The sequence below is a fragment of the Ipomoea nil genome, unplaced genomic scaffold, assembly GCF_001879475.1.
Source record: "Ipomoea nil cultivar Tokyo-kokei standard unplaced genomic scaffold, Asagao_1.1 scaffold0758, whole genome shotgun sequence".
Lineage (NCBI taxonomy): Eukaryota > Viridiplantae > Streptophyta > Magnoliopsida > Solanales > Convolvulaceae > Ipomoea > Ipomoea nil.
The window spans coordinates 69,759-81,536 of record NW_017617186.1 but is presented as its reverse complement, the minus strand read 5'-3'; the positions used below and the strand labels follow the sequence as shown (position 1 = coordinate 81,536).

The 11,778-nt window shown below is 32.9% G+C and overlaps 1 long non-coding RNA gene across 1 annotated transcript; it reads right to left on the bottom strand.

Annotated features, from left to right (window-relative positions):
- Positions 1-7,852: 7,852 nt before the first annotated feature.
- LOC109176810 lies at positions 7,853-11,778 on the bottom strand. Its single transcript, XR_002053456.1, has 4 exons — positions 11,480-11,778; positions 11,231-11,392; positions 10,574-10,640; positions 7,853-8,156 (listed from the first exon to the last, which is right to left on the bottom strand). It is a non-coding gene; the product is annotated as an uncharacterized LOC109176810 (long non-coding RNA).

The window sequence follows — 11,778 nt, the reverse complement described above, 5'->3', positions numbered from 1 at the left end:
CGGGAGGGGTTGGCGGGTGGCTAGTGCCCGCCAATCACCACCGTGTATCACGGTAGGAAGAGGCGGGCACCTTGCACCCGCCAATCCACCCCGTTGAACACTAGGTCTATTCTGCCCAGTGAGCTATTTCTTTGTTGCATTGTTGGCCAGCCTTAGGTGCAATGTTGAGTTGTTTTAGTACATTGTATATTCTTTTGCCTCGTTTATGGATCGTTATTCTATCTTGAATCTCATCCCCTTGATATCCATTTGTTTTTTGTGTTATACATGGTTTTATATATATATATATATATATATATATATATATATATATATATATATATATATATATATATATATATATATATATATACACGTATACGTATACATATATGTATACGTATATGTATATGTATGTATGTATGTATGTATGTATGTATATATGTATGTATACTTCTTTGAATATATTTTATTATTGAGATTGGCAGAATTGAGCTTTGGTTCCCTGAGATTAGCGAAATTGAACTTCGGTTCTTTGAGATAGGCAGAATGAGCTTCGACTCTCTTTGGTGGATAAGATAAGATTAGACTGGTGTTTCGTATGGACTGGTGTAAAGGTTGGATATTGTATTATTATTAAAAATTTGGCGATTGATATATATTCCTTTGGCTATGTATATATTTCACCATACCATGTTTGATGTGTGAACTCTTGGAAATCTATTTTTGGTAACCTTGGTTATATCTCTTTGAATTGGTCTTGAATCTATCTCTATGTTGAATATCTATTTCTTGGAATCCTTCTACTGAGTTCGTTGGTATGATATATATATATATATATATATATATATATATATATATATATATATATATGTGTGTGTGTGTGTGTGTGTGTGTGTGTGTGTGTGTGTGTGTGTGTGTGTGTGTGTGTGTGTGTGTGTGTGTGTGTGTGTGTGTGTGTGTGTGTGTATATATATATATATCATACAGTCTCAAAACCTATTTTGAATATAAAAATATATGTACGTAGTTTTACGTGTTGGATTGAATTTACTTAGCATTATTCTCTAATTTTGTAAAATATGATTTCAGGATCTGGATCGTGGGGCTAGTTGAGAGCGTGGCGTTGAACTAGTATCCCGAGTTGTTCATGGTATAATGATTTAGATTAGATATTGAGATGTTGTAAAGAAGCTTTGTAATTGGATTTGTAGATATAACCTTTGTAGTCTGTGCATTTAGGTCTAGCATGGCCTAAATGTGGCATAACACCCTTTTTGAGGTTAAAGTTTGAATTCGCTTCCGCATTTCAGTTCCGTCTTTTAAATAAGAAAATGTTGTCTATATTTGAATATTCTGTATTAGAAAATTGGGGGTGTTACATTGAGCCCCGTCACTAACAATGACGGCTATGTTTCCATTAGCGACATCGGTGTTAGCATGGCCGGCGTTTTCCGAGCGTCTACTGCGTCTAGTTCGTTACATTAGCAAAGTTTAGAGATGGAACATTTTGTTCCGTTCCCCACGTACGGTGCCAATATTGGTTTTACGGCTTAGGGCAGCCGGACAGCAAGCCAACACTAACGTAAAATACTTAATAAAATGTTATGTAAATGTGTGATAGAGTAATCGTGCTTGTATTTAATTCAGAACCCCTTACAATATGACCCAGGAGGGTATTTATACAAGGAATATGGCCTTGAAGAAGGCAAGAAAGATGAAATTAACTAAAATAAACTTAAGAAAGCTTCTAAAACTGCCATGGTACCTTCCTAATGTGAAAGAAGGAAGTTACTTGGCGTAAAAGGAAAGAATCTCTGTTGAATCTGCTTTTAACCGCCCCTGGAGCACGCACTCGGTCGAGGATACACCGACTGCCTAGTCTGGTCGCCCAACCTAGTCGATTGGTGAGCCGCCCGAGGGCCACGTGATCGTCAGACCTACTAGGGGCCTTCTTCTCCACATCGCTAAGTGTCTTAAGCGCCTCTACCTGACTGCCTAGAGCGTACCTGGCTGGATGCCCGGCCAGGAGTATCTATCAGGCATCTTCACTCAACTCAGTATTCTGAATCCCTATGTATATAAATAAAATAGGGATTTATTAACTTTACAAAAAATAATCCCAACCGCAAACTAGTACAAAACTAGCAAGTTCGAATTTATTTATACAAAATAAATAAAAACGAAAAAGGAGGTTTTATAAATTAGAATATTCCAACCAGGAAACGAAAGAACGAGAAGGAGAAGAAATCAAAGTCGCATGTACCAAACACTCTCCTTAAAACCGACTCACTACCTCTCAAGGGTGCTAGTAGGGGTGTAAACAAATCGAATCGCGTCAAATATCTCACTATTCGATTCGAATTCGACTATATATTCGAATATTCGTATTCATATTCGTTTAATATACGAATCTCAAATTTGATTCGTATTCGATTCGACCAGTTTATTCAAATATATTCGATTCAGCTCGAATATTCGAATTCAAAATGCCTAACTTAATTTTTTACAAAATTCTCCAATAAATTAAGATAAAATGTAATAAAAAATAAAAAATTTATATATATATATTTTTTTTTGAAAATCAAACGGAGAACTTTCATTAAAGTAAATGTTCAATACAATGAGGAATAGTAGAAATCCAACAAGATATGCCAGTATGAGAACGTGCATCTCTCGCAAGAGCGTGAGCAAGCTTGTTCACTGAGCGAATAGCATAAAATATTCGAAGCGAATACACTCTAATTCGTATTCGTATTCGAAAAATATTCGAATCGAAAAAAGTATTCAAATTCGAATTCGTATTCGAAATATTCGAATTCGAATCAACATATTTAAATTCGAATCACGAATCAAATTTTTTTTATTTGATTTGTTTACACCCCTAGGTGCTAGTAGCGTTGTAGCGTTAGTTTTCTAGGATAAAATGGATTACAATTTTAGTGTTTGAGCATTTAAACAAAAAGTCTGGCGAACTAGAACAAAGATCGAGCATTTCGACTTTTTAGAAGTGTTGCAGAAATTTGTAAGAAAAGATTTTGAATTTGAGAGCAAGATAAAAAGATAAGTTTTTGAATGTTCAAAATCCAGCAGCTAACAATCTATCCAACATCAAGGCTTTTATAGGAGATGGAGAAATAAATAGCATTAACACTAGTTTAAAAAAACCAATTTGTAACCTTCAACACATTAACCTGGAATTTAATTCTAGAATTAAAAATTAAAAATTGAAAATTGAAATTAATTTCGAAGAGTTCGAATTAAATCTTCAAGAATGGTACTTCAAAGATTAGTTCTTCTTCCAAAAGGTTGAACCCCAACCCTAAGGGCCCCCCACGAACAATATAAGTTACGTACGAGCATTTAACTGCTTGGTCAAATTGAAGATTCAAACTGACTCCTCGGTCCGAGTAGTCCCATCCGAAGAGTTGAATTGGCATAACTTAGCCCGTAAGGCCAACCAATTTTAGGACGACATTTATGCCTGTAGTGCCGGCGTACACGAGTCAAGCCTGTTCATCCTCATTTTGATATTTGATTTGCACCTCCTGTGCGCAAGAGAGAGCCTCTATGCTATACAATTCAAGCTCCTTCTAAAAGGTTCTTATATATATAGTCAATGGTAAAACAAATAGGGGTCGTTTACTTCATTTCTCTGTTTTTCCATTTCCAGTTTTCCATTTCTCCATTTCTCCAGTTTTCCTTCTCCATTCTTCTAGTTTTCCTTCTCCGTTCTTCCAGTTTTCTATTTCTCCATTCCTCTCGTTTTTAATTTCTTAAATTTTTATTTTATTACTAGTATTTTTATGCACGATGCACAAAAAATAGGGGCCAAATATTAGTACTTTATATTAAAATTTTAAATTTATTTAGATTTTAGATATTTAAATTATTGTAAATAATAATAATAATAATGTAAAATATTTTTATAAATTTGATATTTATATATATGTTAGGAAATAACTAACATATAATTCCAATATATATATATATATATATATATATATATATATATATATATATATTGTTGAAGAATATAAGAAAATATATGGTGGATGCATGTACATAGTAACAATAGTGGAAAAGATAATAGAAGTTATAACGGTAATGGTATGTTTGCCCAAAATATTATATAATACAACTTTTATTGCATAATGTATAAAAAAAAATTTAACGAAAAAAATGAACATAAATGAATAGTATAATTTTCATTCACACTTATTATGTTTTTAGATTAAAAATACAATCATCCCATATATTATTTGTACATTTCTACAACAAAGATAATAATAATAATAATAATAATAATAATAATAATAATAATAATAATAATAATAATAATAATAATAATAATAATAATAATAATAATAATAATAAATACAAATTGGTGTGCATAAGGTTGAGGGAAAAAAATGATAATAATAATTTAATTAGTAATAACAATAAGGATTAGGGGAAAAAAAGAAAAAGAAAAAATGATAATAATAATTTATTGATAATAAAAGTTTAATTAGTAATTAGTAATAACAATAAGGATGAGGGGAAAAGAAAAAAGAAAAAGAAAAAGTATAATAATAATGAGAATGCATGACCGTGAGCAACTCAGCAAGGAGAAGAGGAGAAAAGGGACACGCACCTAGTAGGAATCGATCCCTGGATTTCAAAGATGACACTGTTCACGCGTGTCTTTCCATTCCTCCAAATAGAGAAGTTGGTTTTTTCTTTCTCCAAAATTCTTAAGAAATATGGAGAATGGAGATAGAGTAAGAGTTTGGAAGAATGATTTTAGTAAACAAGTTTTCCAATTTTCATTTTTCCACTTCTTCAATTCTTCATTTTTCTGGAAAATCCTCCATTTTTCCAAGTTAGTAAATGACCCCATAGATTTTTCATCCCATCACCTCTGAATCTTGATTTTTCTCACACCCCAAATTATCTGCCGATTCCTTTTCAACACCCCTTCCCCAGAATATCGATTATTCAAAGATTCGCCCCTAATTTCCTACACCCCTACCATCGACCCGTAATGGTGGGTCGTTGTCCAATCACTATTGCCCACCAACGTTGGATCCCTTCGGTCGGACGCCCGAAGCCATGACTCGCATGGTTTCTCCATTTCGCCATTACCACCCTCGAAGTTCTTCCCACATAACCTCTCCGAGTGTCCTAATATTCCACACATAAAGTAGAATGTTGGTAGTCTAAAGTCAACCTTGAACCACTCTCCCTCCTCTTTTCAGCTTCATTATTCTTTTCAAAGGTTTTGCCACATCAATGGACAGTCGGACCCTCATGAAGCTCTTTCACAAGCTGTCAAAATTATTCTAGATGGCATTGACAAAATTCCCAGCGTACTTCATTATAGCCTCCGCCGCCCTCTCTGATATGACATAGGTATGTTATGCACTTGGGCCTAGAACTCAATATACGTCAAAGGTACAGTTAGAGGAGATTAATTATCATGGAGGCACTTCATCACCATTAGATTTTGTTCATAGGCTTAGGGGTCATCCACCATAACCCTAGAGATGCCAAACTCATGAGAAAACTAGAATAAAAACATATTATATTGCAACTCCTTGATTGTGACCCATCTCCCTAGCCTCCACACCCCAGCCATAGTATCCCTTTTCACGTGGAACTTGATCGGGTGGTCAATTAGCAATCTTCCCACTGTCGTGTACTTAAAACTCTTTGTCTCCGCCACAACCTCCTCAACGCCAAACACCAAACCCCCTTTCTTCCACCTCCTCCAACGTTAGGGATGCACAAGCTCTAATAAACTGTACGACGATGACGCCATACTGGCAGAACAACGGCAAGACTCGTCACCAGGACAAGAAGGAGACATAATCCATGACACTCAATCGGTAGAAAAATTGAAAAAACAAATTGTTCTATTATACCTTCTGTTTAAAAAAAAAAAATCTAATTAGTTATAATTTTTTTAAAAAAAAAATTAACCAATAAAATAATCGAGTTAATACCCAAAATCGTCCTCGACTATAGTGGTTTTTCTCAATTTCGTCCTAAACGACTTTGGTGACCTAATATCGTCCCAGACTTTTGTGTTTCGCTCAATTTAGTCCTCCATTTGTTATTCAGTCAAATTGGTGTTAAATAAAGGGACAATTCAGTAATGTCAATATTGATCTCTCTTTACTTTCAACTTGTGAAGTGCGAAATTCCTATTTTTTGTACGAATTACACCCAGAATTACTCCCGGACCTGCAAATCAAATTTTATATTCGCAGTTTTAGGAGTAATTCTGGGAGTAATTCGTAAAAAAAAAAAATGATTTCGCAGTTCACATGTCTATGAGTAAAGAGATGCCAATATTAAAATTATTGAATTGTCTATTTATTTAACACCAAATGGACAGAATAACAAATGAGGGACTAAATTGAGCAAAAACACAAAAGTCTGGGACTAAATTGAGCGAAACACAAAAGTCTGGGACGATACTAGGTCACCAAAGTTGTTTAGGACGAAATTGAGAAAAACCACTATAGTCGAGGACGTTTTTGGGTATTAACTCTAAAATAATCTTATTGACATGATAAATATGATTGGTTGCTAGTTTGGCCTTTAGAGAAGGTTGGACACAACCCAACACCAACTTGTCCTCAGTCTAGCCTTGCCTTAGCAGTAATTGAGTATGCTTCAATGTTGGCCCCAACACACTACTCTATTAGGTAATGAATTAGTTTATTGAGACTATTATAACCTGACGAAATATTTAAAAAAACTAGAGGTGGTTTATTGTCGAGCGGCCTGAGCTATCTAAGTTGTAGACAAATTATATAAATGACTGAGTTAATACCATCCGAGGTCCTTCGAGTATAGTGGTTTTGCCACGTTTAGTCATAAACTTTCAAATTGACCATATATGGTCCTTCGATTTTCAAATTTAATCATTCGTGGTCCAAGTTAACCACCAATGGTCACTCAACTATTAAATTTTAACCAACCATGATCTTTTCAAGAGGACCGCGGCTGGTTAAATTTTGAAAGTTGAAGGACCATGGGTGGTTAACTTAGACCAAGAATGGTTAAATTTAAAAATCGAATGACCACAGATGATCAATTTGAAAATTTAGGACTAAACGTGACAAGACCACTATACTCGTAGGACCTCAGATGGTATTACTCTAAATGACTTGTACTAAACTTTAATACTAGAACAAAAATTTGTTCCCTTAGTTCACATTTATACCTTCAATCATATGAGGTTTTATTTGGTATAAAAATTTTTGCCGGAATATTCTGATCTTTTATAGGATTTAGCTCATATATATATATATATATATATATATATATATATATATATATCTTCTATTATAATAAAGCAGAACTCATAGTTTCCGCCAAAAGTAATAAAAAAATAATAAAATATAAAATATATATACATTTACAAATTTAATGCCGTGTCTGTTCAGAATAATATATATATATATATATATATATATATATATATATATATATATATTTACAAATTCAATGCTGTGTCTGTAAAAAATCCCACGCCTGTTTAGAATTCAAATCAAATACATAATAATATTAAAGGATATATTTAAAAGAACAAATTAATAGTCGTGTCTGTTCAGAATATAAAATATATATATACAAATTTACAAATTCAATGCCGTGTCTGTTCCGAATCCCACGTCTGTTCAGAATTCAAATCAAATACATAATAATATTATAGGATATATTTAAAAGAACAAATTAATAAGGATGCAACGATATTTATTTATTGCACTTCATATTTCTTGCAATATATATATATATATATATATATATATATATATATATATATATATTATTCAATGAATCCTCATTCCTTTGGGATTCCAAAACGTTAGTATGAATATAAAGAATCCCAAATAAACATTTATAATAGAACTCTAATTCATGGTTTATAAAAGGAGTCTAATATCATTTTATATACATCCCGGTAATTCCACATCACTACAAACACTTTGTTAGATCAGTCAAAAATACCAGTTCAAGTATGCCTCCTCTCTACATTTTGGTCAATCAGATAACACCCATGAAAACCACTTGTGCATTGAAGGTAAGATGTATTCGTGCATATGGAGTTAGAGAATGTAGCGGCAGTGAGGTTGTCAAATGTCGAGAATGCGTGTTCCATGATCGGGAGGTAAGCATCTAATCTATGAAAATAAATTCATCAATTGCAGGGTAATTTGCAAAATCACAATAATATAAATTCTTTTTTAATGTAATTGCAGGGTAATGTCTTACATGCTAATATACCACGTGAGCATGTTGCTAAATTCCATAATAGATTCGTTGAAGGCAAAGTTTGTTGTCTAAAAAATTTTCTGGTTGTTACTAACTTTTATACTTATAAGAGTAGCAATAACAAATTTATGGTCAAGTTAAACTATTCTACCATTGTCAAGGAGTACAAAAATCAATATTTTCCTAGGCACATGTTTCGTTTGAGAAGTTTTAAATCTTTGAAATCAACTGAGATAGACGACAAAGAACTTATTGGTAACTAATCTACTTCATTACTTTTTTTTTTTTGATACTGCATTCGTATTTATATTGGATTTGATTCTTTGTAAGTTGTAACTTTCTATTTTTTTTTTTGTAGATGTGATTGGAAGGATAATTGAAATATATTCTCCTATAGAAAAGGTCATTGGTGGAAGGCCTTCCCGGTTGATAGACTTTCTTATGGAGGATGAAAGGTTTATTATGTGTTAGTTCACAATTTTATTGTAATCTTAATTTTTTTTGGATACTGAACTGTTTTTGTGTCTTTAGTGGTGAGGAAATGAAATGCACTGTCTGGGACGACTATGTTGATAAGGTCGATTCTTGGTACAAAAAAAGTGCCACTGATCCTATCATTATTTTGATGCAATTTTGTAGGGTAAAAACCTGCTTCAACAGTAAGTTCACATCTCTACTTGATTTTATAGCCTATGTAGTTTTTTATTATTTCATTAATACAAATTATTCTATCTTTTTCAATAGCTGGGGAAACTAAAATTTCATCTTCATATGATGCGACTCAATTATTTATAAATGAAGACATTCCTGAAATAATTGATTTTAGGGAAAGGTAAATACTATCATTGAGTCTTCAAATTTTTCGAGTTTGTGAGTTTTTTTATTCTTAATTTCTGTTGTGTTCACTTTAGCATGTGTGGTGAGAATACTCCTATGCGGAGTATTTGTTCTAATGCAAGTCTATCTGCTGCCAATACTTTTGACACATTCAACCGTGAGTCTATAATTATGAGTACAATAAGTGATGTGTATGAGAAAAGACAGATATGTTTATTCTAAAGTCCATTACTTATTATAATATAAGCAATAGTCTTCTAGACTGACTTTTTATTTTTATTGATATCCAGTTTGGAGATTATTGGGTTGTCACGAAGATTGTTGGAATAGAAAGTGGTTTGGACTGCTGTTATAACTCATGCAAGACACGAGGATGTAACAAGAAACTTTCCTTGAATACGAAAGGATTCTATGACTGTTACAAGTGTAAAAGAACATGGGGAGAAGGTATTTTGAGGTACAGAATTAAAGTGAGAGTTGTTGACAGGGGTGGTAATGCACCATTCCTTTTATGTGACAGTGAGTGTAAGGAATTGATAGGCATGTCGGCTATAGAACTGAGAGGAAAATATCCACAAGTAATGCACAATTACTTATTAAATGCGTTTACTTTCAAAGTCTAAAGCTTATTGTACTATTAACTATATCTAATTCTTGACTTATAGGATAAACAACTATTCCCAAATGAGATTTCATCGTTGTGTTCCATGACACTGATTTTTAAGATTTCCTTGAGAAAAGAACAATTTCAGCTTCCTAATGCCTTCGCTGTTATGAAGATTATTAACGATCATTCATTGGTTGGTTCCTACTATCCTGAATTATTGAAAAACTTTGACAGTGATCCAACTTCTAAGCTGGAGTCTAATGACTCTTTTGAATAAGATGAGGTAAAATTGAAATATTTTTACTTTATCAATTCAAATCTATGTCTTAATCCTATATTAAAATTAATAAAGCTTTCTTTTTCAGGAGTTTCTTTCAGAAGGTGAGGGTGAGATCCAGTGGCCTTAATTGGGACTGCAAACGATGTTGAGGATCTAGACTCGGGGAGTTGTCAAAGCGTTGTCTATTAGATGAGTTTTTCTCAAGCAAGACCTCTTCAAAGAAACTACCAATGAACACATTTGATTATGCAAATTGACATTTAAAGAAATTTTAAGCTGAATCATTGTTTTGGTGTTTCGGTACTGGTCCCTTCAAACATTGAAGACATGTTTGGCTTTATTTTTTTAATAAACTTTGAGAATTTTTAAAATTCTTAATAGTTAAGGATTTTGCTATCCTTTTTAGACTAATCTTTATAACGACTCTTTTAAAATCCTAGCAGGAAAGCATTTGAATAACCTAAGTTACTAAAGAAGGGTCTCCTGAAAACAAAATGTTCTAATCACAGCAACAGAATTACTGAAATGGACAGAAAAACCACAACCTTATTTGCCATATTGCACCCCAAAATTATCTAGCCATCTTTGAAGCTTTGGTTTACCTGGCTCAGCTTCTTCAGTCAACTGCTCAATCCAGCTCAATGTTGACTCTTTCTATGTCTTCTTGGCCTAAATTGCAATTTGAATAAGAAAGATGAATACATTGATTGCTATCTCTATTCCTCCTTCCAAAGTAAAGAATAAAATAAATAGCAATTTCTTTACAAGATTAAAAGTCTCGAAGGTAAATCATGTAATTAATTACATACAAGAGTAGAAACAGGAACTTCATTGCATTTTATTTGTATATTTCGTACAGAGAATAGAAGTGTAAGATTTTGAGAAACATTTTTTCTGAAATGTAAAACTATGAATGTCATCATCTGCCATTTTCTTGAAAAATGGTATAAGCAACATACTCAGACACACAAATGTAGCATATATTTTGCAGGCTCAATAAAAATTGAATAGTTAAGTAGCCTAACAACTTTTACACTTTCCACAATTATTACTTAAATAATTCTGGAGTGGCCATAATTATTGAAAAACATTTAGCTTTAAAATAGTACAAAGTTATCACAGCAACAAAATGATATGTGGCTCAACCATTATACGGGCCAAAAGACGAAAAATATTAAAAGTATTAAGGAAAATATGTCTAAATACAGTCTAACAGTAGAAAAACATTAAAAAATATTAAGAAAATAATTAAAACTTACCAGATCTTAAGAACACTGTCTGTATCAACCATGGACGACGAAGATTTTATACTTCGTCAACCGTCTGCATGTGCATCTAGGAATGTTTCTAGAGTAGATATTGAGTTGTATTCCTTCTTATCTTTTTCTTTTATTTTTTCTTTTTTGCCGTAGTAGTTAGATCTGTAAATAAAATATAAAAAACAAACTTAGGATTTAGATCTTGATCTGTAAATTGTTTTTTACCCGTAGAAAATCATCAAAACTTACTGTTTCTTATGAAAGCTCTCTGTATCGCCATGGTTGCCGAAGTTTGTTGCTCGGATCATTAAGCTGCTATGGCGATGTGCAGAGTATGTGTTCTTCTCTGCTATTTCAATGCGCACCTTACGGAACCAACAAACGAACAGTTCATCCACGATGTTGTTCTTACGGAAATTCAATAAAATTTGTGGTGTGGTAGAGAATGAAGTGATTTCCAAATGGGTACGGGTAGAGTGAGATTGATAACAATGATATGAGATGAGAGATGAGAGATGAGAGATGAGAGATGAGAGATGAGAGGAAGA